Consider the following 10,206-nt stretch of genomic DNA (forward strand, 5'->3'; position numbering starts at 1 on the left):
GTGGATACGATAGCGAGAGAGGTGGCTATGATGGCGAGAGAAACCTTTGGCTGAATACAATTGTGGGACGATGAAGAAGTTATCTAAGGATGGAGATTTCTAGAAATCATACTAGGGTATAGGACTTAACAAATGATAAACTTTACAATGTAATGCAGTGTGAAATTGTATTCATATTAAGGGGAGAGACAGAGAGAGAGAAAGGGGGCGAGATGGGAGAAAGCGAAGTTTGAATACCGTTTCGGTGACAATATCGGTTAAGGCACTGGAATAAAATATTTTTGTACCGGTATCATTTCGGGATAGTCTATATATAGATAAATTAATTATATATGTATAAATTTTGTTTCAAAATACCATCAATATGGGTCTTAAAAAATTAAAACAAATATTTATAAAACTCAATAATACTTCTAAATTCTCAATCCAACTATTAAAAAAAAAATAATCACTCATCTTCATCACGAAAATTGGAGTATGGATTTGATTTTCAGTTCTTGAGAAAATGAGATTATAAAAAGTTAAGAAAATAGTCATTAGATGTGAGAATTGGAGTGAAAATTATAAAAATACACTAAAAATACAAGAATACAAAATTTCGACAAGTACACTAAAAACCGGCCGATACACCAAAAACTGACCGAAATTGACCGAAACGTATTGAAATGATCGGTATTTGACCCTATATGAAACACATATCTCTTCCATGCTGGTTACTAGTCTAACACAGTAAATATAGACTATACCGGCTGGTACAGCACGGTATTTAAAACTTACGAAGAAAGTCCCTACCAAATCAATTATTCTCCTCCAACCAATTCTATTTCACATTGGGAGAAACTAAGTGTCATCTCATGATTATGGGTGTAAAATGTTTAAACACACCTAATCTTACTACAGACGCTCCCATTATAAAAAGGGTAATGATACCCTTTACATTCTTTATTATTGCTCTACTATCCAATTTTTTTTTTTCTTTTGCTCTTTGAGTTTGGATTAAAAATCTCAGAACATGACGTTATTGCATAATCAAGAAGAAAATAAATTCAATCAACTAATGTAATCATATAAATTAATTTAAAATAAATTCAATTTTATAAAACTTGACCTTCTTTTGCTATTTTAGTCAATTTTTATAAAATTGAGTTTATTTTAAATTAATTTACATGATTACGTTAGTTGATTGAATTTATTTTCTTCTAGATTATGTAAAAATGTCATATTCTGAAAATTTTAATCCAAATAACAAAAGGAAAAAAAAAACTGTGAAGTAAAGAGGTAGTAAAGTTACAAAAATATCTAATAAATTGAAATATTTTTATGTAGTATCTTAGATTATAAAACGATTTATATTGTAAATTAAATATCTATAATATAGTAAACCACATTATCTTATAACGTAGTTTTTTCAGCGCCGGCTCAAGGGTGTGGCTGCTTAAGCTATTGCCTAACGCCCCACCCTGTACAAGGTCCCCCCCAAAAAAAAGGCAATGTTTATTTTATTTTTTTAGAAAAAAAATAAAATTTATTGCATTAATTAAAAATTTAAATAAAATATCATCTTAAATATTTTCTCATATGTGCAAGACCCGTGATACTAAATTTTATATTCTATACAATGAATAATTCATATTTTTAAATAACCTTTTTTAAGATTTTGATAAGTTGAGGCATAGAATTTACAATGAGATATCATTTTAAATAATTGTATTAGATATAAAATTGAAACCATTTTATTTAAAACTTTTTAATAAAACCTCGTTTTATTGAAAATTTTAATAGGTATTTAATATAATGATGTGTATTGAATTTTATTATAAATAAAAGCCTCATTTTAAATTTTGCAATTTGTACTAGATCATCCCTGCATTTTTTTATAATTTTTTCTATAGAATTGATATCTCTAAAAAATCTATTCGATATTAAGTTAGTCTATTTTTCTTTCAATGAATTTGTAGTCAGATTATATTTATCTCCTTTTCATATTCTTTGATGTTAAATTTAATTTTGTGTTTCTAGATTTTATAGCTCTTATTGTTCTGCTATACAACCTCCCCTTCTCCCGCAATCTCCACACACTGCCTACGTGGAATTTATTTTCTATTTATTATTTATTTTCTTAATGAAACAAAACATAGGTCTCTTTTAGGGCTCGTTTGTTTTCAGAGATGAGATGAGATGAGATGAGATTAAAGTTAAAAAGTTGAATAAAATATTGTTAGAATATATTTTTTAATATTATTTTTGTTTTGGGATTTGAAAAAGTTGAATTGTTTATTTTATTTTGTGTGAGGATTTGGAAAAGTTGTAATGATGAAGTGAGATGAGATGAGATGAGATGAGATGTTTCCTGAAAACAAACGAGGCCTTAATTTTGGATTTCCCCCCATTATCCCCAACCTCGCGTCTCGCTTTCCCAACATCCCATCACCCCCATTGTTGTCATCCCCCCCCACCGTCACCCCCTAGCGTCCCACCCCCACGCAGCGTCCCCACTCTCCCAGCATTCTCTTCCGTACAGCTTCGTCGCATAGGCTGCGGTGTTGCTTCTCACCGCTCGTCTTTTGAACAGTATCGTCTGGGACTACCAATATTGGTCTTTTTCGACTGAACGGTTTATGTTTTTCTCTCCATTCTGTTTTCATTTCCCACCATCCTGTATATTGTGTATTTGTGTTTCTTGAATTTGCGACTTTGTGTTTATTGGATCTATACTTTTTATTTTATTTTAGGGTGCGGCTACCATGCCGCCCCATTTTGACCGCTAGGCATACCGCCCAGCGTAAAATCTTTTTTTTTTCTTTTTTTCATATTTTTTTAACATATTTAAAGATAATTAAAAAATAAAAAAAATACACTAATACATTTAAAATCACTTCCTTAATCATTAAGTAAAAAAAAAAAAAAAAGAATTTTGACTAGCGGTCAAATGGAGGTATCAAGTTGGGAAGGCAAAGTGGACTTTCTCTTTATTTTAATGGTTGCTGATTTTGGGTGAGAAACTTTCATTGTTGAATCTGTGTTTCTTGTGTCTTTCTTCTTCTCCGAATAATCTCATTCGATGTGTGGAGCTTTATTTCACAGCACATGCACCAGAACTTGTGTTGTGCAAAATTACTGTAGTACTCCACCAGCATAAAGTTCATAGCCAGATAAGATGCGTTATTGGCACTCTTTCCATGCAAATTTCTTGATTTTAGCTTTCAACCTTTGGATCAAAAACTAATTTTAATGCATTAGCAGCAAATCTTAAAATAGCAAGACTTTGCTCAAAGAATATATATATATATATATATATGTGTGTGTGTGTGTGCGCGTGTGTGTATGTGTGTAGCACGATATTGCTCAGAAAAATAATTAAATAAAAAGCATGAAATCTTATAAAATTGTCATCAAAGAACATGATTATTTTCATTTTCATTTCTCTTGAAATTGCGGATGTGATTCAACGCTTAGTAAGGGAGATGAATTATATCGTACAGTGTAAAATAGAGAGCATTTTATAATTCTATAGTTAAAATTCATGGGTGCACTTTTATATTTTGTGAAAATGAGCATATGAGAATGGAAATTCCTTTTTTTTTTAATAAAAATTTGTTAGATATGTTTGGTATTAGATTCTTGGAATGTTATTTTGGTTTTGAGTTAATTACATTTTGTCCCATCGAATTTTTACTCAATTCACAATGTGCTCTCGAAATTAATAATCGCATCAAAGTGGACCCGTTTACATTCAAAACTTATTAATCTCCCATTCTGTCTACCAGTAGCGTAAAATGTAACAGAAAGTACTTCCACGTGCTGCTCACGTGCATAATATTCACTGCAAAGATATAATTTTTATCTAATTTATTATCATTGATCATATAAAATATAAAATAATATATGCTATCAATTAATAATAAATCAATTAATAGAAAAATATTCCACCACTAAAGAATGAATAATAATTTGGTTGAAGAGACACATAGTTAGATTTGATTAATAAATATGAAAGAATAATATGGCCGGCTACTCTCCAAATTCGATGATTTAATTAATTTGAATCCATGCTACCTAGTATGTGATGAAGTATGTCTCCTAGTGCGTGCCACTCTGAATTTGCATAGCTGTTAGTGTTATATATTAAAAAATATGAGTTTTTTTAGCAGATTGAGGCTACAAGTATATACGTAGCTGTTAGTGTATGTGGACCTTTGAGACTATATTATATCCCTTAGAGCAAAAATTAGAGAATATGCAATATATATATATATATACACACACTAGGTGGGAGCAACGTGCAAAGCACGTTTACCTAGTTTTATGAAATGATTATTTCTAAAAATTAATATATATTTTATAAAAATGATTGATTTTACTTAATAATTTAAGATATAGTGGAGAAAATCTCAATCTTATTACCCGGAAAACTGTTTGTCAATCAGTATCTTGATTATGAGATTACGTATTGATTATGAAGGGTAAAATCTCAATCTTATTACTTAAGTTATCAATATAATTATTATTAACTTGGTTTTATCACCACCTTAAAACAATGATTTAAGTCTGGCAAATCTCATTGGCTGGTTGGATTACATGAATAATTTAGTCAATAAGTTAATTGGTGGGCCTATAATAATAGTATAGGTATATCTGATAGACTCCGATAATACATATATTAATATTTGTGAAGTCATGTCCCAGATGATCTCAAAACATTCTCACATTCATTGTGGCGATTGAATATAGAAAAAGCAGTTTCGTTAATTAATAGTCATCTTCACTTTTTAGGTAAAATTACATAGATCATGATAGCTCTCAAGGAATAGAAATCTCTTATTCAAACGTTGATCGGAAAATACAAGAAAAAAAAAGAGATGAAAACTTGAACATCTCACTTGGCAAACCTCATTGAAAATACATAGATTTGAAAACTTGAAATTACGTTCTTTCTTTTGCATTTGTTGTTAATTTTCTGGTGTGGAATGCCCTTGACATTCTTTGGTTGATTAGATGGCAGGAGTCTTTAAGCCATTTTAAGCATATATTTGGTTTGAATGCACAAGGAAGATATACAAATATCAAAGTTCATTACATTGCAGGAAACCATGATATTGGCTATGCAAGTCTTAACAGTCAAAGGCCAGAGGTTTTTTAGCACGTTATCTCTGGCGATAGGCTGCTCTTTTTTCGATAATTACATGAGGATTGATACCGAGTGCTTGTATGAAAGGGAGTTGCTCTTATGTCTTACAGCCATTTTATTGTATAGGCTGTGCATTGTTTTACAAATGCATGTGTTATTAGTTGAACTATATTTGTTTCTACTTTCTGGTAATCTCTTCACTTTTAAAATATGGCTCATCTTTGTTTATCAGTGTTTATTATTGCATTCATGCAGGTTATCAGACGCTATGAAAAGGCATTTGGGATCCGAAGCTACCAATTTACTGTTGGAAAAGTGAATTTCATTGCCATTGATGCCCAAATTCAGGAGTGAAGACAGTATATAAGATCACTTGTTCAACAAATTGATTAAAAAAAAAAAAAAACCAAAAACTTCCACCATAGGAAAATTGCCAGATAATTAAATTTGGTGCCTCTGAGCAAGAAGCTTGCATTGCAAAGTCATTGAAACAACTAATGACACATTGTTGAATCTCAAGCCTAATGCTTCTAAGGTATTCACTGTTGATAGCAGCAGCCCAGGCTTCCCTGCACAGCAAATCTCAATCCTTGTATCCACATTCCCCCTCTCCACATCAAACTGCCAAGGCAACGCGTGGAATTACCACATTCAGACTTTTGGTAAGTAATTCATGTTTGACTTCAATTTTGAGGATCTTGCTGAGTAAAACGAGCAGAGTTCTTACCTTCGGTGAATTTCTAACCATGCAAGACTTCATTTGGTTTTACATTCTTGAAAATGCCCGTAATGTTTGAACTCCCTTGATCAATTTCTAGCTGCAAACTATTGATTTTCTCTAGGAGTTCTTTCATGTACTCTATAGTATCTCCAAGTATAGACGTCCTGTCCATCTTTCAATTCAAAATCCAAACAAAGCACATCAGATTCCATATAAGTATGAACCACATATTCTAAGAATGTTGTAATCCAAGTAATTAGAAACAGACTCCATGATTTCTTTCTTTTTTTGTAAACAATCGGCCAAGGCCCGAGAAGTTTTGTCAGAATTTGTTTTAAGTAGTACTCAAAATGGTTTTGTTTGCTGCAATTTGAGCAAATTACCATAGGGAATCTGAATTCAGCAAATGCCATATAGTAGCATCGATCCGGCCAATTTAATTACCAGACTATCGTTTTCTTGCAGACTTGAGTAAAGGAGAATTGACAGTACGTAATTGTCTGAACATGCAATATGAAAAGACCAAAAACGATAAGGAAGAAATTAGAAGAAGACGAAGAAAATAAATGGATAAAACAGATAGAATCGTCCAGTAGTATGCATGCAACTCTATCCTCCGAATAAATATTTAAATGGAAAGAAAGAAAACAGGTGAAGCTGAAATAATATTGGAGGGTCTGGTGTAGACTTGTGTTAAAAAAGCATTGACCACTCTACGAATACAGTATATCTATCCCAGCTCTTCTTCCATCATGGAAAATGGATAGTCTTCTTCCATTGTGATAAATGCACTCATCAAATGGACAAAAAAATATCACTCACTGTAAAGCGACAAATATGTAGTTAAAAAAAATAAGCAACAAAAATCCCCAGAGATCGAACTAAACTGATATTTCTTTACACAAATAGAGCAAGGGCTCCCGGAGAGCCATATCTCAAAGCGCACTGTAATAATCTTCAGCACTCATACGAATGTAACGCATGATCGATAATACAAATATGAATGTAACACTTGAAAGTAACCGATAGTTTTTCGTCATTTGCACTCTCGATGATCTCCTTGGAAATTATAGTTTTCAGCCTTACGAAGCCAGACCAAAATATATATATATATATAATAATCGATGAAACATACATACATACATACATACACACATATATATATATATATATATGAGAAACCATACAAGCTGCAATGATACCCTAAACTATCAATTTTCAGAATCACCTCCCAAGCAACCAAAAATCCTTGGAAATTATAGTTTTCCCCCCTACGAAGCCAGACCAAAATATATATATTTATATTTAAATTGTTTCCCGTTAGCCTCAAACAAAGCACGAGCTAGTGAGCCTCTGTTTTAGGAGGCCAAAAACAGAGTCAACCGTTGCACCTCCGCTGCCAACGACTGAAGCTTCCCAGCCACTTGCCGTCGTGCTCCATAGCCCAGCCGTGAGACACGGCCCAGGTCGATCACCATTACATTATCGTAAGCTTTTGTATCTTCCTTCCGTGTTCTCTCTTTCTCTCACTCTGTTTTTGTAAACTTGTAAAAAAATTTGTCTTTCAACTGGGATATTGTTAGAATCGACCTCGAATAATACACAGAAAAAAAAACTTGCCTCAGTTCGTCTGTGTACCAAAAATTTATGATGATAAAAGAAAGAAACGGCAGGCATAACAAACCTTAACTTGAGACAACACGTAGACTCCTTATAAACAACAAAAAAAACTTGCCTCAGTCCATCTGTATACCAAAAATTTATGATGATGAAAGAAATAAATGATAGGCATAGTAAACCTGGTGATTCTTGGCCACTTCGCACCGTTGGTGGAGGAGACGTTTGGTCTTCCAACATGTTGCAGATCATCGATAAAGTCGAAGGGTCAATATATCTGTGGTATATTCAACGGGCATTCCAATAACTCTTCACATTGCTTTTAATTTTACTATATACAAACGGAATTACGGGGAGTTAACAGAATACAGAAAAAGTTAACAGAAAAACAAGAAAATCTGTTAAAACAAGAATTTCCGTTAGACAGCCACTTTATATATATAGAAGATATATTGTCTCAACTCCTCACATGCCTCTCCCTTACTGCTGCTTCCTATTCAATCTCTCTTTAATTAGAGAATATGCAATACATATATTGTCACTATTTAATTTTCTTTTTATGAGCGATAATCATAGGTGTTAGATTCTAGTACTTATAAGTTAAAACCCAAGTGCCTTGTGATTTTATTTGGTTTAGTGGAGTTGCTAATTCATCTCTGTCTCGGCCGATTTTTGAATAAAAGCATAGTTTTAAAAAGAAAAAGAAAAAAAAAAAAAAAAAAACTCAGGACACATAAGCTCCACATTTTGGTCAAATGTCAATTTTTGAGCTACCTGGCCTGTCACTATAATTTTTTGATTTGTGACTAAACCATTTATCATAACCTTCTATCATGTGTAAATAGGTGATGGTATGGATTTAGAATAATAAGTTGCCATAATTCTTCGCATAGAGCATATGGCATATATTTTACGATCTGAACAATTTATTTACATTTCAAACTAATACAACAAAGCTATAGTCCAAACCAAACCAAAAACTATTATAAGAGATGTGATACAATATAGCATCTTCCCTCTTCCGAACTTCATTATCTATTGTCAGAATTTTCTCCTATACTGATTGAAATATATATGCCCATATGAAGAATTGACATCATCCTTCACCCTGCATACAATTCAAGACTTTCAAGTTTCAAATATAACAACTTTGTACATGCATTCAAAACCAATAAAAAAAGATGACAATTAATTACCAAGTTAACTTCGGACAGGCATAAAATTTCCTTCTAGAAATTTTTTTCCCTGCAAAATATCTTTAATGGTGCTTTCAAACAACACCAACAACTTGGTGATTCATTTCAGGCGCATTAACTATATTTGATAATAATTTACTCGATGTCATAAGCGATCTAAATTTAAATAGATTTTGTGATTGTATATACTTTTAAATGGACTACTTGCAGATGATTGACTCAATGCCAGTTTCCTTCCCAAGCAAATAACCAATTAATAACACAAGACAGACACAAGCGCATATAGCATACATGTGAATGAATAAAATAAATGTTGGAGAATATTACAATAGGTCCAGTACCATTTGCCATATTAGCTAGTCAGAGTAAGAGTGCATTATTAATCATGTTGTCAAGGCCGTATGATCTCATGCGTTTATTGGAAAATGTCGTAACAATTGAAAAATTTCCATTCAACAAGAAAACTAATAGTTGTTGTAATAACGAAACAGAATAGAAAAAGAGCAGCACTGCACTTTCCGAACAGCACATTTCAGTTTTTTTATTTTTTTTTTCATATATTTTTTTAATCATAATAAATATTTTTAAAAAAATAAAAAAAAAATTCACAACATCATTAAAAAAAAATAAAAAAAACTCATTCGGGACACTTTTTGAATCCCGAATTTGGGACGTTTAGCATTTCTTATAGAAAAATAACCGAAGGGTCCAAACCCCAATAAGGATTGGTAATAACATAATTTTATTTTGAGAACTGCTACATTGACCGAAAAAACATCCCGAATAGGTTATTTTTCTTTTCTTTTTTTCATGTATTTTTTTAGTCATCATAAACATTTTTTAAAAAAATAAAAAATTCACAACATTATTAAAAAAACACTTCATTAATCACTAAGTTAAAAAAAAAAAAAAAAAAAAAAAGTCATTCGAAACACATTTTCGGAACAAAAAGCATTTCTCTTTTATTTTGGGATAATGCTTTTTTTTTTTTTAAGTTATTTTGGGATAGTGCTTAATAAGAGTAAAAAGAATTTATAAAGCGCATAAATTTGGGCAACCAGAATTAAGATCCAAAAAAAGAAAAAGGAGATAATGGTCAAAGTAAGTTGAAGGAGCATTAAAGGCTTGTTTGGATTTAGAAAGTGTTTCATCTCATCTCATTTCATCATTACAATTTTTTAAAATTCTTATACAAAAATATAATAAATAATTCAACTTTTCAAATTCTAATTTAACTTTTTCAAATCTCAAAATAATAATAATATTAAAAAATAATATTTTAATAATATTTTTTTTAATTTTTATCTTTTATCTAAAATCATCTCATCTCATCTCATCTCATCTCATCTATACATAAGTGGCCCAAATCAAGATGAAGGGTCAAGCTAGTGAAGGAGAAGGGTCCATTTACTAACACGAGGGGAGAAAAAAAAAAAAAAAGAAAGGAAAAAAGAATGAGGTCTAATAAAGCTAGGGCTATATTATGAAATGATGTTAGCTTTGGAGTTTTGGAAGTCATGTGCCTTAAGGTACACCCCATAGAT

The sequence above is a fragment of the Juglans microcarpa x Juglans regia genome, chromosome 1D, assembly GCF_004785595.1.
Source record: "Juglans microcarpa x Juglans regia isolate MS1-56 chromosome 1D, Jm3101_v1.0, whole genome shotgun sequence".
Taxonomy (NCBI): domain Eukaryota; kingdom Viridiplantae; phylum Streptophyta; class Magnoliopsida; order Fagales; family Juglandaceae; genus Juglans; species Juglans microcarpa x Juglans regia.